The sequence below is a fragment of the Furipterus horrens genome, unplaced genomic scaffold (genome assembly GCF_987537825.1).
Source record: "Furipterus horrens unplaced genomic scaffold, mFurHor1.1.pri manual_scaffold_6, whole genome shotgun sequence".
In the NCBI taxonomy this organism is placed as follows: Eukaryota; Metazoa; Chordata; class Mammalia; order Chiroptera; family Furipteridae; genus Furipterus; species Furipterus horrens.
The window spans coordinates 61,115,298-61,141,649 of record NW_028327176.1 but is presented as its reverse complement, the minus strand read 5'-3'; the positions used below and the strand labels follow the sequence as shown (position 1 = coordinate 61,141,649).

Genomic DNA, 26,352 nt, shown 5'->3' with positions numbered 1-26,352 from the left:
TGTTTTTCTCTGTATACTCTCAAATCCTTGTCAGTAAAATGTGAAGAACAGAACGATAAAGTAAGAGGATGTGCTTTTGACCTTGTGTAAAATACCTGGATGTTTCAACCCTTTATTGATCTGCATTTCCCTTTCACTCTCTACCATTTGGGGAAGTGCTGCATATTTTCCTTAAGTACTTCTGCATATGGAAAGTGGATAAAAACCCTGGCTAATAAAGAAACAGAGGCTATTTTCCACTAGAGAATACCCCCTCCCTTCCTCAGATGGAGAGTGTCTGAGTAGTTTGTTCATCCACTCCCAGGGACCCAGAGTTTCTCTCAGATTTAGCTGCACTTTGTATGTCATTAGGCAAATGCTATGGGCTAAGGTAAGACTCACTTAGCACTGACTCAATCACAAGAGAGGGGGCATTTTATGGCAAGGTAACTGTTTAGCCTACTGTTTTGCTGGGATCATGTGGCTGGGCTGGCAGGTGTGGTATGTATCCTGTGGCCCCCCACTACAGCCATGGCTATTCTGGTAGAAGAGACAGCTCTGTCCATGGGCCTTTAAAGTGACCTTTTGAGGTAAGAGTGACAAAAGATTCCTAGTAGCCGAGGTACATTTTGTGATTTCATTAAAAAAAAAAACTAATCTATTAGTGATATCCAGCAAGGCTCCCAAAGTGGAATGAAGCAGCTCACGTTCATTACATTTGTAATCCCTGGGTTAGGGACCCTCCTATGCTGGACTAACCTAGTCTGTGGTCCTCGAATTAGTCCCCCATCAGCACCAGCCTAGTCTAATATGAAAACGTGCACCATCGGTCTGCTGGATATAGACATGTCCCCATGCCACTTACACAAGGATGGTAGATCACAATATAAATGAACACATATCTGCCTGAGGAAAATGTGGTGCTACAGGACTTTGTTTTCCAAAATTGAATTTGACACCGTCACATAATCTTTGAGAATACAAGTTTTTAGACATTATGTGAAATATAAAATGTGTATAATGTTAATTCACTGTAAGAGCAGTTAAACCTCTACCCGTGGCCCCCGTGGGCACCAGCAGGACCCGCAGTCACATTTATCAGACCACCAGAGGGGACCTCACCAGTCAAACTCAGCCACTCTGTGACATTACACCTTGCCAACTCAGAGGGTTTTCAGCTGTGTTGGGGGTTAATAAGACATTTAAGAAGTAACATAAAATGCCTAAAACAAAATTAAAAAGAAACTGCATCTTTGGTTATTAACCAATTAATGCACCTCAGTTCTTGACAAACAGGAAAAAAATGCAGACAATTTGGATGAAAGATGCAACTTGGGAAAAAAGTGACTTTCTAAAGTATGGTTTTGCTCTAAGGCCTCAAGTGCCTTCAGAATTGCTGCTCTGTATTTTTTTTTTTCTTTTTTTCTTTTTTTTCTTTTTTTTTTTTTTGCCAGAAACAGATCAAGATCAAGATGTGGTTAACTGTGAGTCTATTTCCACTCTATTCGCTCCACGTATGAGAGAGTACTCATGCAGATCATTAAGTTACAGCTGCTGAGACTCCAGGTCAGTTATTTGAACTAAGTACAAATTTGCTAAGTGGCCAGGGAATATCCCATTTTAATCCCTTCTGTATCAACCCACAAGAATGGCAACAGGGAAGCTTTAAGGCAGATCTTGTCTGCCTGTTCCTTAATGTACATATTGTTCTCAAGCCCTTGCCATTGAAATCAGAAACCTCACTTTGCCTGAATGGATCATGGAGCTCTTTACCAGGATGATGCTCTATTTCGCTTGATTGGAAATGGGAAGCCATGCCTCAGGCCTTGAATAACATAGTGCTGGCAGCTGCAAGGGGCAGGAGTGGAGCTATGGGAGACCCAAGGAGCATAAGCTGATGGTCCACATGCCAAAAGTTTTAATAGCTCAGTGCCCAGCACAGAGCAGAAGCTCAAAAAATTCCAGACTGGCACATAATAGTACAGCATACCATAATGAGCCTGCAGCTCCTCACTTTTTAAAAACCTTTCTATTTTAAAAAATATATCTTGAGATCTGCAAACAAGTTATTTTCCTATTGAACTCTTCACTCTGTAAGATGTTGACAATCTAATTCGTGCAAGAAAAATATCTAAGTTCTATTAAAAGGCATGGTGTTGATTTTCCATTTCTAATGATATTTCTTATTAGCATGGCCACGTAAAGGTCACTTCATCACCCAGTGATTATTGAATTGGGAGCTCCTGCAAATACATCCTTGTTCTTTATAAACAATAGGCTGTAATTCACCCTCACGGGCCAGCGAAACAACTCACACTGCTAAGAGTTCAAAGCAGAGTCCTTACTTATTGCTCCAGTAAAACCATTCCATTTCTATTAGTTGTTGATTTTACTTCAGATTTTGTGGATCCAATGGGTCTAGTGAAATTTTATTACCCTGCAATACAACATGAAGAAAAAAGCTCTGGGAAAAAAATCGATATAATGTTTAAGGTCTTTGTTACCTTTATAACCTCCAGTGTTCTTTTGCATATAAACTAATAAATCAACCTTTTAACAGAAGATGCATTCATCAGTGCTTGCTCAATACTAGGTGCTAAGTCCAATCATAAAAACCATCAAGAAGTAGCAAATGGTTTTGCTGCCTGAACAAGTGCACTAAAGTAGAATCAATTGCAGGACAAGGATATTATTATTTTCAGGTGTCTTCTAGTTAGCACACGGTACTCAGTTGTTACCAAATGAAAGTAGCAACTTAAAAAAGTATAGCTATTTTGTAAACTATATTGTGTTTGCCTGAATTTGCAAATGCATGCAAATTAAATTAAACATTTCAAACATCAATTCCTTATTTTGGCTACTTCTCAATAGCATAAGATATACTCCTTGTAACTTTACAGTTGAGTCAGCAGAACTGCAAGGCAATCTTTCCTACAACCTTCAAGAGAATGGCTTTTTCTTATGTCAGGATCTTGAAAATATGACTTGAGTAGCTAGTCTCTGGTGGATTTTAAGAAGTAGTGATGAAGATGCTAAGTATTAAAATAAAACTAAAATCATTCTACTCATTTCAATGAGGAATATATCACTTCCCATAAACCTTTTCACCTGGCACACTCCGAAGATTGGTAATCCGAACTCAGAAACTCTTCAACATGAATTAACATCACTGAGCCAATTTGAGTACCTTTTATTAAATTAAATTATATAAGAAACATATTTGGGAAAGCAGTTCACCTATTTATTATGAACAGAACTTTATAGCTTACCATATAACATAGTACGTACCATTCAGTGGTTAAGGCAAATTGATATGGACCTTATTTCAACCAAGTGCCTAGAAGAAAATACAAGGCTTTTTCTGCAAGGAAAAAATATTATCCAGCAGAAAGAACAAATCTCCCTGGCTTCCACTTGTTTAAATGGCTTAGAAGAGGCCACAAGACACCTAATGTACCAAGCAAAGAAGCACAGCAAAGGTAAGTGTTACTCTCATTACACTATTAAAGAGGTAGCTAATTGTTTACCTGATAGCCACTAATAAGTGGAATTTCTTCCTGCAAACTCCCAAAGGATTGTCCCTTTCAGGGGTCCTGAATTTCCATACAAAAGCAAAACATAAAAACGGACTTAAGACATATGCAGTTTAGTTACTGGGGGGAAGAAAGAAATTTTCCTTTAACCTAGGTTCTTCTGACTGGTCTAATAATTAAATCAACATAAGACACATTAACAGGAAAAAATAACTAAGTTTAATTACATATGTGTGTATAGGAATCTCACATACATGAGAGTCAGAGACCCCACAGACAAAGTTAACATATGGTATGTGTGATAGTCTGAGCTCAGGATGAGGTATGGCTTCTGGGGCTTCAAATAGAATGAAGTTCATTTGCAGGATGGTAAGAGCAGATGTTCAGTAATTAGAAGTTTGACCTGCCCTATACACAGGTCATAAAAAAAGTTATTTCTGGTAAGAACTCTTATTCTATGTTAGGCCCCAATGTAAATTCTTTAAAGGAGAGCTTAAAGACTCTTGTGAGCCTACAGGGTCTTGACAGCCTACAGCTTAAAATAATCGACATGCCAAAGTAGCACATCTTAGGGATGCCTCTTTACCACTGGAATCGAACAGTAATTAATTCATGATCATGTTTCTTTTTCCTATTTAAGTAAATTACCAGTCTATTGCATGCTCATAATAATGAGACTGTAATCATGATTTTAAAATATTCTCAATATGTTCTGAATTTTTCTTTAGCCTATTTTGTTATCAGTTTTATATAGAATTACTAGGATGGTAGATTGGAGGGCAATTTTTTCTACACTTGCTTCTGATTTATTTTTTTCATGTTACTTAGCAAATATTTCCTGATAGTCTAGTGAGCAAGATAGACAAATAGTAGTTAGATAATGACATAGTTGGGTGGTTTCACAAATACTGCTGAGTAATACATACATGTTAATTGGGAGAGAATTACAATGTCAAATCTTTGATCTTTTATCAGGCTTCTGATGTGGCCAATATTGGCATTAGCAACAAGGTTACTGTGCTGAAGAAAATCATAAGTGAATATATCTCATAGAAAAATAACATACTGGATAATGAAGCATGACTGAAGATATTCTCAACATCTTGGAATGAGAAGACAAATTTTGTGACAAGAAAGAGAAAAATGATATCACCATTCCACACAAAATGTATTCATTTTCTCTTGCACTATAATGAATTACCATAAACTCACTGGCTTGTAACAACCAAAATTTATCATCTTACATTTATGTAGGGCAAAAGTTTGACAACAGTCTCACTGGACTAAAGTCAAGTATCAACATGCCAACCTTACTTTCTGGATGTTCTAGGGGAAAATCTATTTCTTTGCCCTTCTCAGCTTCTAGTTGACTCCTGCATTTCTTATCTCCCATCTCCCATCTTCCATTCCAAAATCCAGGGACAGCAACTGGAGGGAGCTCAGACCTAACATCATTCTGACCTCTTCTGCCTGTTCACGCATTTTTGAGGACCATTGTGATAACACTGAGCTCATTCAGACAATGTCCCAATCTTACAATCCCTAAGTGAGTCTCATCTATAAAGTATCTTGTAACATATAAGAAACCATATTCACATGTTCCAGAGATCAGAACATGGAAATGTTTGGGAGAGTCATTAGTTTGCCTAGTGCACAGGGTTTAAAAAGAAAAAGAAACAAAAAGCTGCAGTGAAAAATTTGGTGGGGAAAAAAATAGGTTGGTTGAAAACAAACAAAAAAAGTGAGCTACTGTCTAGTGAGACTATACCTGAAATACTGAATTATGTTCTGAACATTACAGTAAAATAAGGACGATCTTGAACCGGAATGTATTCAGGTGACCAGAATAGAGGGAAAGTTGAACCAAGACATATGAAAGATGTCTGAAGGAATTCAGACTGATTAACTCAGAAGAGAGAAGGTCTGGGCGCAAATACCAGTGTTTTCAAGGATCCAAAGAGCTGCCAAAGATTATATTTACTCTTTAACATGATAGGACCAATCATGGTTAACAGAATTTAGGAACAGGAAACAAGCTAAAGATAAGAACAAATAAATCTTAATGAAAAGGAATGGACAGTTTGAGGCAGTAAAATGAAAAACTAACATATGTATTACTCCTTTTAACTTATAAGTTGCTTGAATACATTACTCAGTTTGAATTTCTTAATGCATATGAGAGAGAATGAGGACAGGTACTTGGGTCAGTGTCCTGACAGGAACAAGAAACCCAATGCAGGCACCTCAGGACACTTCAATAAAGGAATGGCTGACAAAGAGGTAAGAGCAGAATTGAGGGAACTAACTGGAGCATAATGCACAATGGCCAAGATATGGAAACAACCTAAGTGTCCATCAATAGATGATTGGATAAAAATGATGTTGTATATATATATATATACAATGGACTATTATTTGGTCTTAAAAAAGTCTTTCCACCTGTGACTGCATGGATAGACATGCAGAATATTATGCTAAGTGAAGTAAGTCAGACAGCAAAAGACAAATACCATATGATTTCATTTATATGTTGAATTTAAAGAACAAAATAAACAAACAAACAAAACAGAAACTAACGGTTACCAGACAGGAGAGGGTAGGGGAGCTGGGTGAAAAGGGTAAAAGGATTAAGAAGTAAAATATAAATCAGTAATTACAAAATAGTCATGGGGATGTCAAGCACAGCACAGGGAATACAGTCAGTAATATTCTAATAACTATGTATGGTGCCAGATGGGTCCTAGACTTAGTAGGGGGTCACTTCATAAGTTTTATAAATGTCTAACCACTATGCTGTACTTCTGAAACTAATACAATATTGAGTGTAATTGAAAAATTAATCTTTTCTAAAGGGAGGTAACAAGGGGCAGTGAGATTCTCAGAGATTGCAACAGCAGGGAGTGGAAGTCCCTAGCACTCCTAGGCCTACGGAAGCAGGGGAAGAACTAACTGCACAGGGGCAGGGAAGAACCTGACTGCTGACAGGGAGCTGCAGACAGGGAAGGATGTGGCCAAACTAGGCAGCCCAGAGCCATCAGGACAAGAAGGAAGGCCTGTGCTCTCTCTCCTACACCCTCCTCCATCTGCTAGGGCTTTCACTGGTCCAGCCCAACAAAACACTGGTAATCAAGGGGACATGGAAGATGCGTTCTGAAGAAGTCAGCCTTTTGGGCCCCAAGCAGGACATATAACAGTAGAGAATGGATAGAGTATGAGGACAGAGGGAGAATGACCAGGACAACACTACTGAATTTCTTTTACAACTGAAGATATCAGGACTCAGTGAAGCTAAACAGCCTCCTCAAGGTCTCACAGTAGAAAGCACATTGCTGGGCCAGAACTCAGACCTGGGTCTTGGAATCACCAAATACTAAGAATTTCCCAGGACAGTGCCCTGTCAGGGACTTCTCTATCATTGGAGCTTTGGGAGGAGGAGCCAGAGATGTTAGAAGGGGATTCATATCTGTGATGGGGGATTTGGGATGAGATCTGCCACATGTTTACTCAGAATTCTCTGATGATGTGATTCAAATGCATCCTATTCCACTACATGTATCTAATTTTTTAATTTCCTTTCAAATCTAACTACCTCACATAGCTTCAAACACTGCAGAAAATACACGTACAGTAAGTCCTCATCTGATGTTGTCAATAGATTCTAGGAAACGGTAACTTAAAGAGAAATGATGTATAACAAAACCTTTTCACCATAGGCTAAATGGTACAGAGTTAAGTTTCTACAGCATACTCTGGTCACAAAAACAGTACCAAACTTCTAAATAAAGACCCAAAACACTTCTAATGTTAAACATGGAAATAAAAGACAGCTATCCATACATCTAATAAAAATGAATAAAAACAATTAAGATCATTCTTTTCCAACCCGCTTATTCCAGTTCAGGATGGCAGGTGGCCAGAGCTTGTCCCAGCAGCTCAGGGCACCAGGCGGGACCTACTCTGGACATAAAACCGTTTCATCTCTGCACCACTCACACACACACACTTGCTCACACTGGGACAGTGTAGACATGCCAGTTCACCTAACTGAACATCTTTGGGATGTGGGAGGAGACCAGAGTCCTTGGAGAAAACCCACACAGATATGAGGAGAAGTGCCAACTCCACACAGACAGTGCTCTGGACAGGGAACTAATTTTCCTCATCAACATTATAACACAACAATGTTGAGTGAAATGACATTACTCAAGGGCCCGCTGTACTTGTGGTAAATAAAAACTATTCAAGATTCTGTATTCTCTTGATAAGGCAATGCATTACTATTCTGTCTTTGTTAAAATATCTTTACCTCTCTGCTTTTCCATCCATTAGGCTGGCCAGGGAGTATTCTGGGGTATACATTGAAACAAGATGACTTGAGACTTCCAAGATAGTTTTAATGATTCATAAAAACAGGTCAGACAAATGCTTTACCATTTTTAAAACATAATATATTTTATGTTCATTAACTAACCCCTAGAAGTTGGCAATGAAAACAAAATAGCCGTCCCTGTCATTTCTGCCCAAACCTTCAAATAAAGGAGTCCTTTAGATTATATTAAGTATGGCATGGATCTTTAAAAAATGGCACAAAAGCACTTTCTCCCTGATCAAAGTCCATTTCCTCATCACCCTCAACATACAATTATAGGATGTTATCGTTAAACATAAAAATAGTCCCAAGGTATGATAAGGTCACTTTTATTTATTTATTTATTTTTATTTTTTACTTTTTTTTATTTTTGGTTTTTCAATTACAGTTGTCCCATTTTCTCCCAATTTCTCTTCCTCACCCAACCCACCCCCCCTCCCGCAATCATATCCCTCCCCGTTGTCCATGTCCATGAGTCATTTATACATGTTCTTTGACTAAACCCTTCCCTTACTTATCCCCCTTCTCTCCCTCCCCTCCCCCCTATTGACTGGTATTCTGCTCTTTGTTCTATTTAGTTCTTTTGTTTGTGTAGTTCTTTAGTTTCCTGTATCAGGTGACATCATATGGTATTTTTCTTTCTTTGCCTGGCTTATTTCACTAAGCAAAATTCTTCCTAGTTCCATCCATGTTGTTGCAAATGGCAGGAGTTCTTTCTTTCTGCGCATAGTATTCCATTGTGTAAATGTACCACAGTTTTTTAATCCACTCATCTACAGATGGGCACTTAGGCTGTTTCAAGCACTTGTCTATTGTAAACAGTGCTGCAATGAACATAGGGGTGCATAAGTTCTTTTGAATTGGTGTTTCAAGATTCTTTGGGTATAATCCTAGTAGTGGAGTCGCTGGTTCAAAAGGCAGTTCCATTTTTAATCTTTTGAGGTAATTCCATACTGTTTTCCATAGTGGCTGCACCAGTCTACATTCCCACCAACAGTGCAGTAGGGTTCCCGTTTCTCCACATCCTCGCCAGCACTTGCTGTTTGTTGATTTGTTGATGATGGCCATTCTGACCGGTGTAAAATGGTATCTCATTGTGGTTTTTATTTGCATCTCCCTGATGGCTAATGATGTTGAGCATTTTTTCATGTGTCTATGGACTTTCTGTATGTCCTCTTTGGAGAAGTGTTTGTTCACATCCTTTGCCCATTTTTTAATTGGGTTGTTTGTTTTCTTGATGTTGAGTCGTATCAGCTCTCTATATATTTTGGAAATCAGTCCCCTGTCTGTGATGTCATTGGCAAATATGTTTTCCCATATGGTTGGTTTCCTTTACAACTTGCTTATGTTTTCTTTTGCTGAGCAGAAACTCTTTAGTTTGATGTAATCCCATTTATTTATTTTTTCCTTTATTTCTCTTGCTTTAGGAGATGTATCCATGAAGAAATTGTTACGTGAGATATCTGATATTTTCTTGCCTATGTTTTCCTCTGGGACTTTTATGGTGTCACAGCTTACATTTAAGTCTTTGATCTATCTTGAGTTTATTCTCCTTTGTGGTGTAAGTTGGTGGTCTAGTTTCATTTTTTTGCACGTCCCTATCCAGTTCTCCCAGCACCATTTGTTAAAGAGGCTCTTCTCACTCCATTTTATGTTCCTACCTCCTTTATCAAATGTTAGTTGACCATAGAGGCCTGGGTTTATTTCTGGACTCTCTATTCTGTTCCACTGATATATATGTCTGTTCTTATGCCAGTACCAGACTGTTTTGATAACAGTGGCTTTGTAGTATTGTTTGATATCTGGTGTTGTGATTCCTGCTGCTGTGTTCTTCCATCTCAAGATCGCTTTTGCTATTCGGGGTCTTTTTTGGTTCCATATGAATTTATGGAGTATTCGTTCTAGGTCTGTGAAATATGTCATTGGTATTTTAATAGGGATTGCATTGAATCTGTAAATTGCTTTGGGTAGTATGGCCATTTTGATGATGTTGATTCTTCCCATCCAAGAACATGGTATTTGCCTCCATTTATTTGTATCTTCCTTAATTTCTTTCTTCAATGTTATGTAATTTTCAGAGTACAGGTCTTCTATCTCTTTGGTTAAGTTTACTCCTAGGTACTTTATTTTTCTTGTTGCTACAGTAAATGGTATTTTCTTTTTTGTTTCTGTCTCTGATATTTTATTGTTGGTGTACAGAAATGTCTTAGATTTCTGTATATTTATTTTGTATCCTGCTATTTTGCCAAATTCACTTATTATATTGAGTAGTCTTTTAGTGGAGTTTATAGGATTTTCTAGGTATACTATCATGTCATCTGCATATAATGATAGTTTTACTTCCTCTTTCCCAATCTGGATGCCTTTTATTTCTTTTTCTTGTCTGATTGCTGTGGCTAGGACTTCCAACACTATGTTGAATAGGAGCGGAGAGAGTGGACAACCTTGTCTAGTTCCTGAATTCAGGGGGAATGCTTTTAGTTTTTGGCCATTGAGTATGATGTTGGCCTCAGGCTTCTCATATATAGCCTTAATTATGTTAAGGTATGCTCCCTCTATTCCCATTTTGCTGAGTGTTTTCATCATAAATGGGTGTTGTACTTTATCAAATGCTTTTCCTGCATCTATTGATATGATCATGTGATTTTTGTCTTTCATTTTGTTTAGGTGATGTATTATATTTATTGATTTGCAAATATTAAACCATCCTTGCATCCCTGGAATGAAGCCCACTTGATCGTGATGTATGATCTTTTTGATGTATTGCTGGATCCTGTTTGCCAATATTTTATTGAGGATTTTAGCATCTATGTTCATCAGTGATATTGGCCTATAGTTTTCTTTCTTTGTTGTGTCTTGACCTGGTTTGGGGATTAGAATAATACTGGCTTCATAGAAAGAGTTTGGGATTTTCCCCTCTTCTTGAATTTTTCAGAACAGTTTGAGGAGGATAGGAGTTAGTTCTTCCCTGAATGTTTTGTAGAATTCGCCTGTGAAGCCATCCGGTCCAGAGCTTTTGTGTGCTGGGAGATTTTGGATTACTATTTCAATTTCCTTCTTTGTTATTGGTCTGTTGAGACTTTCTACTTCTTCTTGATTCAGTTTTGGAAGGTTGTATATTTCTAGAAATTTGTCCATTTGTTCTAGATTGTCAAATTTCTTGCCATACAGTTGTCTGTAGTAATTTCTAACTACCCTTTGTATTTCTGTGGTATCAGTCGTGATTTCTCCTCTTTCATTTCTGATTTTGTTTATTTGGGTCTTCTCTCTTTTTTTCTTGATTAGACTGGCTAGAGGCTTGTAGATTTTGTTTATTTTTTCGAAGAACCAGCTCCTAGTTTTGTTGATCTTTTGGATTGTTTGTTTAGTCTCTATGTCATTTAGTTCTGCCCTGATCTTGATGATTTCCTTCCTTCTTCTTGCCTTAGGCTTTGTTTGTTGTTGTTTTTCTAGTTCTTGTAGCTTTATGGTTAGGTTTTTTATTTGAGATTCTTCTATCCTTTTCACATATGCCTGTATTGCTATGAACTTCCCTCTTAGGACTGCTTTTGCTGTGTCCCACAGGTTTGGGGCTGTTGTGTGCTCATTATCATTAGTTTCTAGAAATTTCTTGATTTCTTTTTTGATGTCATTGTTAATCCATTCATTATTTAATGGCATGTTATTCAATCTCCATGAGTTTGGGTGTCTTTGATTTTTTTCTCTGAGGTTGATTTCTAGTTTCAAGGCATTGTGATCTGAAAAGATGCTTGATATGACTTCAATTTTCTTGAATTTGTTGAGGCTTGTTTTGTGTCCTGTCATGTGGTCTATCTTTGAAAATGTCCCATGTGCATTTGAAAAGAATGTATATTTTGCTTCTTTGGGGTGGAAAGTTCTATATATATCAGTTAGGTCCATGTGGTTTAGTGTGCTTTTCAATGCCTGTATATCCTTGGTGTTTCTTTGCTTGGATGATCTGTCTATTGTTGATAATGGAGTGTTGAAGTCCCCTACTATGAGTGTGTTGCTGTTAATATCCTTCTTGTGGTCTTCTAGTATTTGCTTTATGTATTTGGGTGCTCCTATGTTCGGTGCATATATGTTTATCAATGTCATATCTTCTTGATGGATTGTTCCTTTAAGTATTATGAAATGTCCTTCTTTGTCTCTTTTTATTGCCCTTGCTTTGAAATCTGTTTTGTCTGATATGAGGACTGCTACCCTGGCTTGGAATATTTTTTTTTATATCCCTTTACTTTCAGTCTGTGTAAATCTTTTGTTTTGAGGTGTGTTTCTTGTAGACAGCAAATATGTGGGTCCTGTTTTCTTATCCATTCCGTTACCCTATGTCTTTTAATTGGAGCATTTAATCCATTTACATTTAAGGTTATTATTGACGTGTATTTATTCATTGCCCTTTGTACCTCTGTTCCTCTCCTCTCTTGTTCTTTTCTTATTTTTTCTTAGAACACACCCTTTAGCATCTCTTGCAATGCTGGTTTGGTGGAGATGTATTCTTTCAGCCTTCCTTTGTCTGAGAAACTCCTTATTTCACCTTCTATTTTGAATGAGAACCTTGCTAGGAAGAGTATTCTTGGTTGTAGGCCTTTGTTTTTCATTGCTTGAAATATTTTTGACCATTCCCTTCTGGCTTGTAATGTTTCTGTTGAGAAATCGGTCGATAGTCTTATCGGAGCTCCCTTGTATGTTATTTGCTGTTTTTCTCTTGCTGCTTTTAGGATTCTCTCTTTGTCTTGGAATGTTGCCATTTTAACTATGATGTGCCTTGGAGTGGGTTTTTGGGGGTTCCTCTTTATTGGAACTCTCAGTGCTTCTTGGACTTGCATAACTTTTTCTCTTCAGGTTTGGAAAACTTTCTGTCACTATTTCTCCTATCAGTTTTTCAATTCCATGCTCCTTTTCTTCTCCCTCTCTAATTCCGATGATCCTGATATTATTTCTTATCATGCTATCCTGTAATTCCCTTATATCTTGTTCATATTTTTTTAATCTTTTTTCATTTTGCTGTATTGCCTGGGAGTTTTTCTCTACATTATCTTCTAACTCACTAATCTGATCCTCTGCTTCGTTTAGTCTGCTTTTGACTGATTCTACTGTGTTTTTCAGTTTAGAGACTGAATTCTTCAATTCTTCCTGGTTCTTGTTAACAGTTTCTATGTCCTTTTTAATGCTGGTGTAGTTCTCTGCAAGTTCCCTGTAATTTTCTTGGAGCTGCTGGTAACTTCCTTGGAGGTTGTCATAGTTGTTTTTAAGGATGTCGAGTATATTGAGCTTCTTTACCACCATTGTTTTGAATTCCATGTCTGACATTTGGGCTATGTCTATTTCATCTATCTCTCTTTCTGAGGATTCCTCTTTTCTTTTCATTGAGGGGCTATTTTTGCGTCTTACCATGTTGGATTCTTTTTGCTTGTTTTTATTTATTTATTTGTTTTTTTGGGGGGGATGGTCTGCTTTGACTTCCCTCCTTTGTGCTGTGAGATTCTTTATGGGAGATCTGGGGGTTTCAGTGGTGCAGTCTCTTTGATATCCTGAGCCTGATGTTCTTGAGTTACCCTTTATGTCATTTGTTTATGCTGTTTGGTTATATTTCAGATGTTCTTTGGTAGGATCTTCTTTCTGGCTAGTTGGTTGGGAGTCACTCTATCCACTTTGTCTTGAGTTCTTTTGTGGAGATGCTGTTAAAAACAGAAACACACAGCCCAGCCAGGAGACCCACACCCTCAAAAAATATCTCCCACCCTCTATCCCACTTTCGTCAGCCAATGATCCAGTATTAATATAAATGCAAAGAGATTAGAGCTTTTATACTATAAGAAGAATAGATAAGAGTTGTTTTTAGAGAGGAAAAATATGATTTTTGATAGAGGGGGTGATAGATTAATAATAGTTGAGACTGTGCAAGCCAGTAGGTAATATTTACATTGTATGTTAATAAAAATAGAAGAAAAGGATAGAAAAATGCATAATATAGTAAGAAAGTGGGATTGTATTGTATTGGGTTTATAGAGTAATTATATTCTATTATCTAGAGTGATAGTAGGGCTAAACTAGACACACAAACAAATAAACAACGATTGAAGAGAAAGGATGAGAAGGAGAGGTTATATGCAACACGTTTGAGATAAAGTTTGTTTTTCTTTTGGAAGGGAAAAAAAACCAACAAAAAAATAAGAAAGAAAAGAAGAAATAAAAAAAAAAGAGAGAAAAGAAAGAAAGAGGAAAGAAAAAAGAAGAGAGGAAAAAAATTTAAAAAAAATTTAAAAAAAGTTAAATCCCAAGAAAAAAGAAGAAAGAAAAGAATGAAGAAAGAAGAAAGAAAGAAAGAAGAAAGAGAGAAAAAAAGTGAAAAAAATAGGGATGTTTTTACTCCATTTTAGCCTTGGTGTGTTGCCTTCTTTTTCTGCTTCCGCAGCTGGTCTAGTGTGGTGGTTCAGAGGTTCTTGTTTCTTGCAGCAATGGTGTGCACCCGCGGTTGCGGGCACGGCGCATTCCCTTGCCGCCCGCTGGAGCCAGCTGAGGTGTCCTTGTGCGCGCGCCCCTGCACACCCAATGCGGCCCGAGAGCTTGTCCCGCAATTGGCACCTATTGTTGCCGGGCTGGGGTGTTTTTGCGTTCGCTCCGTGGTGTCCCCGTGCGCGAAGGTCACTTTTATAATAGAACAAATTCATAAGTATTCTAACAAAAAGAAAATATTGTGTGTGAGGCTAAAATATGTCAGAAAATATTAGGACAGAAATAGCATTTCAAGCAAAATTTCCTGGAGTCTCAGTGTATAAAATAGGTAAAAATCCACTTCTTTGGATGAGTAGACATGGAGGGAATACAGAGTCACTCATTCAACTTCTCACTGGCCCCTTGTGACAGCCCCTGAGGTTGTCACATGTTGCTCCACAGTACTGAGTTGCTTCTGCTTCTTCAGTGGTTGAAACCATTGTAATTGTTTATAAAACTGTGTATATAAATATATATAGTCACTAGCCTAAAGCTATATAGCAGTTTAAATATAAAACAGGAATTGCATATATCCTATTATTGTTGAAAACTGCTAATGGGGTCTCGCTAAGGCCACGTGATCCAAAAGGGATAGATAGAGGCATCCTCTCTCAATTCTCAACAGAACACTGGTGTGCTGGCACCACCCTGAAACCTCCCCTCTCACAGATGGCTGGTAGGAAGGGATGGAGAACTGGTACACACACTGCTCTGCTCTCTTGTGAGAGCAGCAATGTGTGAGCTCATGGGACACCCCCAAGACCCCCAGAAATGTTTGCAGGCATACTGTAGGGAGTTGAAATCCTGAATGAGCAGTCGAGGGCCAGAATCAGATTGATTTAAAATGTTTCTATTACTGTAGTCTTCTCTACCCTCTGACCAGAGGAATCAGGATACAGGTCTCATGAATCACGTTGGACTAAATAAAAGGCCATCCCCTTCCTGTCTTCAAAATCTTTCCTAGAACACTACAAAAGCAGAGCATAAAACTCCCCTTGGGTTGTTCTGATTGTATCTGGCTTGTCAGGTTTAACATATTAAACTATTTTAAGGGAAGAAAGACCTTTACTCATAACAAAGGGAAGGTACCAAATCTGGGAGGGGGGCATTTATCAGGGTGAGGAGATCTAAACATATTGTGACGCAAACATTTAATACTGCTCCCTATCTTGCAATGTCTGCCATAGTAAAACCTCTCAGATAGCTATGTGACAACGGGTGCTTTGAACTGAAACTCTAAGATTCAGTGCAGCTTCCACTCTGGAATTAAATTACGTCTAACAAATGATGACTAACATAGGCTTGAGGCAGCATTCATGGAAACAACTGGACATCATCTTTGTTTTCAGCTTTTTGGAGGCGAAGGGCATTTCTTCTGAGGTTGGTATACCAACTCTGAAACAGTAGATTTTAAGTTAAATATGAAAAAGTGCTTGTTCTCATAAATCTTGTAGTCCCCTAAATAACAATGATAGAAAACAGAGAGCTCCCACAGGTCCAAATAAAAAAAAATGTGGTTGAAAACACAGTTTCTTATTTGCATCTTGGCATAATAACCAGAGACCTTTACTCTTGGACACTTACTCTCAGACTTTATGAAGCAGGTAAGCCCAATGTGGTTGATCCAAAAGTTTTCTTTTTGTTCCACTTGTATTACTCTTGAATCTTGCAATGAAATAGCATATCAAGGTAAAGTCTGCTGGATCTAATTATGCTCTTTAAAGAGTTTAGATAATTTGGGTAGCCAGGAAATTCTGAGTATCAATCAGATGAAGTGGAAAGCTTTACAAACAGGGAAGACCTTTTGTGACGGCTACATCTGCGATATCTATGAATGAAAGAGAAGGATATCAGAAGTGTGTTAAGAAAGAATGGATTTGAGATTAGTAGTCTTGAGTGGGATAGCTACATTTAATCCTTTATAATCATGAGACAGGGTAAGTCATATCCCTTTTATGGTTCAATTATAAATTGGTACATAGTCTACTACCTTAAAAGATTCTTGAAGACTAAGAACGGGGATGTAAAACATAGGCTATTGGACTTCATTCTAACTAGCTGCATCAAAAAATAATGAATAAGCTTTGAACTAGTAATCACAGTTGAAATAATATCATGCTGAACATCTCATTCATCACAGCAACCCAGAGAATTGTTTTCTAGTATTTTCTCATTTTACAGATAAGGACTCTGAGTCCAAGATCACACAGTAAGGAGGTAGAAGAACCATGATCCAGAGCAGCATCAGATTATAGGACCCACACTTCTTCCCAATAACTGATTCTGCCCATGTATCCTAGAAAATGGTAGGTTCAAAGGTGAAATTTTGGCAACATCTGCTCTGCAGTCTTTCCTTGCTGATATAAAAGGAAGTAAATATATGTGAAAATCAAGTGCAGGTACCGTGAAGATGAAAGTGGAGGACTCAGAAAAGCTAGCTGAACTCAAAGGCACAAACTGTCTTCTTTATCTCTGCACCTTTCCTGTCTGTAATCACAAAGGCAGAGTGTTCAGTTCATGTTCTTCCAGTGAAAATTTCACAAATTATTTTCAATCAAGGCTCAGAGAAGGAAATAGTTTCAAGGAGGTGCACCAAGTATAAGAGGTGGTGAGAAGTGGAAGCCTTCCTTATCAGTAGATGAACATGGGGGCTAAATGTCCACCCAAGGGCCCAGAATGCTTTAAAACCAAATACTATGTGTTGTGTTATTTATGTAGCATACAATTCACTTATTTAGTGTTTGATTCAGTGCTTTGTTTTATTTTATTTTATTGGTATATTCACATAATTCTACAACCCTCACCACTATGTTTTACTTCCTTTTTGACCATAATCATTCAACATGTACTATCTGCCCATTCCTGTGCAAGGTGGTTGTTGTTTTGTTTAGCTTTGCTTTGCTTGTTTGCCTTGGCTTGCCTTGGTAGAAATATAAGACATGACATGTCTGAAGCAATCAGCTAAGAATGTATGAAAATACATGATGGGAATGCTCAGTTAGGCAGTGTGGAGGCTACAAACCCAGCAGCATGGTCCTTATAGGAGGGTTGTGTAGAGGATCCTAAGGATTAGGTGCATAACCTTGAAAGAGAACTTAGATTTGAATGGATGACATGCAGCCAGAATAAAGAGGGGCTTCCAGGGAAAAGGCAGAGCGATGAGTGAGCAAAGGCCTAGAGATGAAAGCAGCTGTGGCCTGGGAAACGAGCAGCTACAGTACAGCTCCAATGCATGGATGCAGACCACAAAGGCATTGTCCAGGGATGGCGGCCCTGAAGAGTTAGGGCCTCAGGAAACTGAGTTTAGAGTTGATAGATTTGGCATCAGCATCTTCATAGGCTAAGGATCTAAGGCTCTCAGAAAGGCGAGAGACTTAATTACAAGACAGTTATTGGAAGATTGGCTGATAGCTGCGGGTAGGGTAGTATGAATGGAGAGACCTAGAAGCCTTTTGGGCACTGATTCTACCTGTGAGAGTAAATGTAACAATTGGACAGAGATTATTAACCCTGTCTCTGCAGTAGAATCATCTAGCACTTCTGAGGGTAGGGGCTCAACATCGGTATTTTAAACAAGCTCCAAAGTTGATTATAATATGCAGCTAAGAACAATTTTTGCAAGGGAATGGATATGAGACTTACAGTGTGAAACTAAAAGTAGCATCCATGGTTTTCTGCCTCTTTTTCTATAATATACTAATTAATTAAATAAGAATACCTTAAACATTCTCTGATGCCTTGCATTTTATGGAGTAACAAACAAAGAATGAGAATTTTAAAGGCAGGGGGGCTGAATAACTTATATAGTATATTTTGGCAAGCTCTTAGAACATTTCCCTGAAATAAATCCTTAAACCCAGGCATGTTTTAGAGATTTTAAATTTTAGACTTCCACTACAAATAACACTGCTTGCTCTGAGTCCCAGGTAAGGCACAACCCAAACACCTGTATATGTCGGGTAAATGCTAATGAATTCTGTCAACAACAGATTACCTTACATGGCTAAATTACTCCATGTCATTATCTGTACCAGCCATCTGTAAACCTAATCCTCTCTGTGTACTAAAATCCCATGTGCCTACTAACTGTTTTTATTTTACATTCCTGCATAAATCTGTTAAGCGCAATATGTTACTGCAAATTCTCAAAAATCAAAGGCAATCTGCTGGCCTATAAAACATTGGTTATTGAAAATCGAAGGGTATAATATAATAACAATTCAAACAGTCAGTAAGCAATCTTTACTGGGGGGCTGAATCACAAGCTAACTGAACCCCTGAGCCAAGGCCTACTATAAAATAAGATATGTTCTTTCAATACACAATGTGGGCTTGAACTCATTGACATATTTCCTATCTAATAAAATTCTGAACAGTTGGCCTGATTGGATTTTAAGTGATGCAAATTTGAAAATCAAATAGGCAAACTCCCTTTAGACTTCATCTGTTTAGACTGTAATTGTAAAGAACTACAAATTACATTTACCACACTATTGAATTCCCCAGAGATTCAGTATGAAATTTACAAGAAGGGACAGATATTTGCAGGTGTTGTTTTTTGTTGTTAATAAATACAATTTTCTCTTGCATAGGATGCCTTCCTTCTCCTGATGTTGCTATATTTTCCTTAATACAACCAGTAAATCATGTTTGCTTTCACAAAATCTTTATTGATTTCAAGTTATAATGCTAATCCTTATGTGTAATGCCAAGTTATATTTTAGCTGAGATTAAATTTTCCTTTACTTAGTAATTATAAAGCACATATTTCCTTTTCTATTTACATTTTTATTCATATAATTATATGTTTTGAAGAGACATGTAGGAATCTATCCTCTGACAATACTTTTATAAAAGTATAGAAAAAGTCAATGCTACAATTATAGTTAATACAGCAAAAAACATCTGGCTCATAATATTCAAATAACCATTAAAATATTAAAAAATAAAAATCCAGCATTGGAAAGTCCTATTTTATTTTTTTTAGCATTCTCAAGTATTTCAGGTATTTCAGAAGTCAACCCATGTCTTCATTCTTTTTTAATGAATCCTATTATCCTTAAATCTGAACAAACACCAGTTTTGACAGTTAAAATGGTCCTCCATATAACTCATGAACAAGGCTAACATTTTCCACATAAAGCAGTCTAGAACTTCTCTATTCCATTTGAGGTATTTTCAAACTGAAAAATTTTACACACTTATGGAAGCAATAAACCTAACCATAATGCTCCCTTAACAAACCTAAACTAGGTCTCAGGGGTCATAATAATCTTGCAGTTTACAATATGAAGTATAAATTATGTTCTACTGTGACTTGAAATGCAGAGCAAAGATCCTCTCATTGTGTATATTGTTTTTTCAAACTCACCTGCATTTTAAAGTTTGCATATTTTTTTGTTCAGATAAAAAAATCTCTAACTTCTATGGTTCATATTTTAAACAACTGGATAGCGAGTATCAGACTGATCATTGAAATTAAATATGTTTAGCAATTATCTAGTATTTTCTGCATTTTCTTGGAATAGACATACAAATGGTTTGCCCTTGGATATATGACCTTGGATTTCTTTTAAGTGCCATAACTTAGCACTCTCACATTAATATCTTCTCCTTATGAAAATGAAAAATAATATGGTAACGGAATTTGCTAGGCACTGTTTGTAGCCCTCTTACATTAATTCATTTAATTTTCAAAACTATAAGTATATAGTATCATTATTCCCATTATACACATGAATAAACCAAATCACATAGCTCATACCTGATAAAGCAAAAAGCAGAACCCAAACAATCTACCTTTAAAGTAACTACCTTCACAGTAGTCCCTCTCTATATCACGGTTCATTTATCACGGCCTCACTGTATCACAGGATTTTAAAAAATATTATATTTAATGATACATCGCAGATTTTTCGCTGTATCATGGGATTTTGCAGTACTGTACACGAATGTTATTAAAGTTACCTAGGTTTAAGAGTGTAGAATATGTTTAAGAACATAAGTAGTGTTTATAAAAGTGTGGAAAAGGTTAATAAGGGAGTGAGAAAGGTTAATAAGGGACTGGGAACATTTATAAGTGTGTGGGAAGGGTTTATAAAGCCTTAAAACATATATAAATACTAAAATAAATGTAAGGTTCCTACTTCACAGATTTTTACCTATCACAGGAGGGTCTAGAACATAATACCTGTGATAAGTGACTGAATACTGTATTAGCCATTAGATTATACTGCCATCATAATGACACAGCATCCCTTTCATTCATATTTCAGCACAAGAGATACCAACATTTTAATTTCATTAATTAGGCAGACTTGGTGGGGTGCACCAAGACTCACCAACTGGCATACATGGGTATACTGCCATGAGCATCAGGAAGATGAATGAAAATCAGAGTAGGTCACTAACTGCTCTCCAATGGGATTTCACACTCTTGTTAATGAAATAGCTCCCTGATGACTATAGGTTTGATAATAAACTTCTCTTCCTTTTACTCATCTAGCAAATATTAATTGAGCATTAATAAGCATAAGACACTGTGCAATGAAGAGACAGCAGAGACCACTGTGAGACCCAGGCACACCTTTCCTACAGTTTAGGGACAAGAACTGTGGGTGCTACAGTCATCCAAGCCACCCGTGGTCCCATTGGCCCACCATTCCTTGCTGCTGCCTTCTTTTCAAATGCCCTCCTATTTCCCAACTTACCTTTGTACACACTTATAAAAGCTGCCTCTTCAAGTCCATAATAAATTCTGCTTCCATCAGGAAGTCCTGCTAGGTCCCCTTACCTCCTTTTTTCCCCTCCATTGGGGCACTTATCCCACCTTTCCTAATTGCTGGATTGATGGCTATGTGGGAGGGATCTGCATCTTATTATAAAGCCTTTATATCCTCCCATCCCCTAGCATCCAGCACATAGCAAACACCTGATAAATACTAATTATATTAACTTATTTTGGTTGAAATAAATTTACCTGCACTAAAACCAATTGAATGACTTAAAATTCAATAGTTATGCAAATCCTAAATTTCTGGGATTTTTTTCCTGAGGCAATTGCTTTATAATAGGGATATTGCTTTATTAAACTGCCTGTTACATCAGTTCTTTTTTGCATCATTGCAACTGTAGGGTTTTGTTTCTAAAACCTTAGAAAGCAAGCTGGAACACCAAATCGCTAATTTCAGAAAGACAAGGAGAAAAAAAATCTATGGTAACATTGGATACATAACTCATTCAATTTAACTGGGAGGAAATGTCACCTATGAAGGTGTAACAGAAACCTCTCCAACAACCACCAATGAAGGGCTTCGGTGAAGAAAAGACAATACTCATTAGGAGTCAGATTCTCCATTGGAATGGATGATATTTTTTTTTTTCATGAATGACAACTGCAATTTATTTTAACATACTAAATACTATCCTAGAAATCTGAAAATGACCTCTGCTTATGTAGGATTTAAAAGGCAACAAGGTAGTATTGTAAGCCCTGGGTCTCATAATCAAGGTGGAAATATAATTTTGAGATAAAAATAAAATAAAATTTAGAAAGTCAAACATTAGAATTCTTAGGATACAGGGTTCTGCTTACTTGACTATTTGTAGCTGAACTCGTCCCTTTCTGTCCAGGTCAGTAGAACATAGCTATATCCAATTTTGAAGGCTGGTATCTTCCACGCATGAGGCTTACTGCTATAAATAGTAGTTTTTGGTGTTTCTTTCGAAAAATAGACCTCTTGGCTTATTGTGTGCTAACCCTGGAAGTGATTTTCAGAGAAAGCCTCCATTGATTCACTTCAGCTATAAGCTGCCAATGGGCACCCTTCTTACTGAAAGAAACAAAGATTCCTTCACACAGTGGGGAGCCCATGGTTGGGGCTCAGAACACAGCATCTGGCACGTTACAAACTTGTCTGACAGCGTAACTCTTATCTTACATTTTCCTCTCTGAAAAGAAAAACAAGATTAAATTACAGCAAAGGGCGATAGGGTTGTGGCTATATTTGCTATTGGACTATACCAAGCATTCATTTATCTCAATAACACTGTTATATGTAATTTGATATGTGAGTTTGAGAAAAATATTGTTTGAAAAAAAATTCCTTTATTAGCCAAAGAAAAAGATTCTCAGTTCGGTTCTTAGAGTAATGAACACAGTGAACCAAAGGGTCTCAAAATATTTCTATTACTGTGAAGTGTTGTTGATCAATCCTCTCATTCGATGTTAAATATGAAATGCAGTGGAAAGGTTTAGTTTAGCCCTTATCTCTGCCAACAGCTCCAGCTCTGAGAGGGTAGAGTTGAGAAAAGTCTCTAGCTCCCGTTCTGGGTGTAATTAGTTATATGAACTTGAGCACATTAACCTCTCTGGGCCTCAGTTCCCTCATAGCGGAGGAGAGGGCATTAGAGTGGATGAAAGGAGAGGGCCCTGGCCAGCCTCATGATACCTGATTTTTATTCATTTTCTTTGTCATGGACTTCCCTTTGCCTAGAATGTCCTTTCGTACCTTTTACTTACCTACTTTAAAAGTTAGCTCAGACATTACCTTGTCCCAGAATAATTTCCCTCCTAATATCGTAGATCTAACTGAGTAGCCCCCTTTTTACTGCTTCCACAGAAACCTACATGCAGCCCTGTCCTAGTGTGTCTCACATGACAGAAACATCATTAGATCCTTTGTGAGTTGTCCCTAATGGATGGCTTGCCCACTGGATTTGTGGTATCCAGCACAGCATGGGGACACAGTGGACATGTAGTTAATTATTTGCTGAATAAATGAATTTCTCTACAATCCCAGAGGGCAGCAGTTGTGACTTACTTGACTATTCATCTCTAGGACCTAGCATGGTACTTGGCACATAACAGTTACTCAAAGAAATAAATTGATGTAACTTAATAAACCAAAACATCTAGTGTTTGCTGATTTAAAGTGGAGAGTTAAATTGTCATATGAAAAAGAAAAGAGCTTGGGGTCCCCGTGATGTCCAGCACTGGGCTCTGAGCTCCCGTGACAGCACTGTGCCCCCCGGGACCTTTGACACCCAGGGGCTGAGGGGCCCCGGCTCTGGGGAAAAAAAAGAAAAGAGACAGAATTAAATGCATTGAATATTGAACACACAAGATGCTAACTACATAGGGAAGAACATTAAAACCTTCACAAGGAAACATATTGGAAAGACTTGTATCAAATGTTAAAAAGCAGCTATGTTTGGGTGATGAACAATATATAATATTTTGTTCTTCCCTGTTTAATTTTATATTTTCCAATGCAGGGAGTGTGTATAACTTTTAAGATTCAAATAATAAAAAAGCAATAAGCTTATTTTTGAGGAAAGGTAAAAGTCTTAAGTGCCCTCATCTGACCTTTGCTCTTCTGAGAATGTATATGCCTGCAGGCAAATGTTGGTACATGGAACACGGTGCCTGCAATAAAGTATGTGCTCATAAAATGTCTTTAATGAATCTTTAATAGGCTGGATGACATATTTAAAGTGATGATGTTGCTATGTATGAAGGGCATTGTCTGAGCCCCTTTTTCTCCTTTTTGAACATGGCAGTTTCTTATGATTAGTACATATAATTTGAGTGTTTTACTCTTACACACCAGAATTTTCTTCACACCCTTAAGATGTTGGTATATTTCAAATATGTGCCCATCATACACTTCCTTATTTGGCCATTAAGTTTTTAGGTTTGCCCCCACTGTTTTTTGTACTTTCTGATTTCTGTACCATGATTCATTGTCAAAAGTCTCAGTGACTAGACTAGAGTGGCGTAGTGACCTGTGTAACCAGCTGTCATCTTTTACAAGTGTAACTGGGAAGGGAAGACATCCTGGTCAAGTAAGCTCCTACATGCCCAAACTCTTTTCTGAGTACATGTCTGGCACTATCACAACTGGACTCATTGACTGAATGAATAAAGTATCCAATGCCCTCTTTTTGCAACGTAAGTGAAATAAAATATTTTCATTTGAAAACATTGGCTACATCCAGTGGGTTTGCTTCAAGGTGTTAAAAAGAGGTGTGTTTTTTATTTTTTTAATTTATTTTTTAATCACAGCTGATATATAGAATAAGGTTTTTGAATTACGTGATTAGACTGGGAAGCATTTAAGGATAAAGTCTGTGCTTATCCTGTTCCCAGTGGCATCCCCCATACCTATCCCAGTGTCTGGAAACTAAGAGGCTTTCAATAAATATTGACCACAGATGGGACGATTTCAAAATCTCCCCTTTATTGATTTTTCTAGGAGTTGTTTTCTCTATTCAATGCAATTTCATGTTTTAATATTCTTATTTAGAAACAGATGTATGCAATGAAAATTGGCAGGTTATAAGTTAACTGATGAATCTGTTCTCAGAAATGTCTAACCCTTAAGCATATCCTACTAACATTAATATAATCACCTATCTTTAAGCATATTACATAGTCATTATTCTAGTATTATTAATTTTCTGTTACTTTTATTTTTTTGGACACCTTTTTAGAATCTCCACATGCCTTGTGGTAGAGACTACCAGTGTTTTAACCAATATCCATTCTCAGGTCCTTCTTCTCCATGTATAAAGCCCCTATATTGTTTTGGGGTAGCAATGTGCCCAGCTAAAAAAAAATTACACTTCCCTACACATTTTCAGCTTTCTTTACAAAAACAGATGGCCAATGTGCTGTGAAAGCTCTTTCTTGATGGTGCTCTGGGGATACTTTGAAGGGCAGGTGCAGAGCTGGCAGGCACTCTCCTGCTTTTCCCACCCAGAATGGGGCTGAGGTGATGGAAGCTGAGTCTATGAGGTAACCCGGAGTACAAACCCAGTGCTAAAATACCAGAGTTCAGAAATGGAAGGAGCCTGGGACACAGATGAACAATGGGAACTTGGTGAACCATGGAAAATCCCCATTGCTACTGGAAAGGAAAAAAAAATACATTACATTGCTACTAGATCAGTGACACTAATGTGATTAAAAAATAAGTTTGTGTATGAAGAAATTCTTGCAGCCATAACTGATGTTTGAACACTTTGCAAAGGGTACATATCCCTGTGTTTTAAGGCTTTCAAAGTTAGCGTACTAGGTTGGGGGATCAGCTCAAGTAAAAAATTCTAAATTTTGTCCTGTAATGATCCTACATTTTTGTAAGTAATTTGCATAAAGATCAAAGTTGCAGTGATGGGGGTTAGACTAGCTAAGGGTTTTCTCTCTCTTAGTGGCTCACTAATAAAGTAAAACATATGCATGAAAACAGAAATGGGTCATTCCAAGTTAATGTGGTAACCTTCTCTGTGCTTTGTCTATATATGCACTACTGTGTAGTCATGAGCCTCTCATCAACCTCCACATTTTATATGGAAATAACAGGATGTTCATTGGGGTCTAGGGGCTCAGAACTGATCAATATGCATCACATTGCTAGGATTAATGAGTCACTATATGCACAGAATAAAATATTCTTGCATGCAAAAGTGTGTATTTGGTTGACACTTAGTCCTCTCTTTTGGCACTACAGAGAGAATCTCTTAGGTTGGAAATTATTTTTCCCTTCTATGAGTATCTCAGTGCTTTTACTTCATCTTTACTTCTCCAATAGCAGGATTTTATAAAACATTTCTGCTCTCCTTTAATGGTTTGCAAATGGCTTGGGGACCAATCTTTGGATGCCTTGCAAAAAGTAGGTGCTCAGTAAATGTTCACTAGATGAGTGCAAGACGATCACAGTTGGCTGACCTGGGCCATCATGTGTTTCTTCAGAATTGGAGAGGGACTTTCTGGCTTTGTTTCCAAGATGGGAGTCCAGTGGTCACAGTCTAGAGAGATGTTCACTGAACCGAAGTGGGATAAACCCTGGAATGTTGGTCAAATTGTAACAATATTCTAATGAAACACGCTTGTCATATAAAACACTTGAACATATTAACCAAAATGTCCCAGAGGAAAGTAGCACAATGCTGGAGAGAGAAAATCCCAACAGC

The 26,352-nt window shown here is 37.5% G+C and overlaps 1 protein-coding gene and 1 non-coding gene across 3 annotated transcripts in view; one reads left to right on the top strand and one right to left on the bottom strand.

Annotated features, from left to right (window-relative positions):
• Positions 1-26,352, bottom strand: part of CTNNA2 (catenin alpha 2) — a 1,309,400-nt gene that overhangs the window by 771,939 nt on the left and 511,109 nt on the right. The window lies entirely within an intron of this gene.
• On the top strand, positions 23,353-23,442 carry LOC150006307 (small nucleolar RNA SNORD88). The gene has a single exon (XR_016512190.1). It is a non-coding gene; the product is annotated as a small nucleolar RNA SNORD88 (small nucleolar RNA).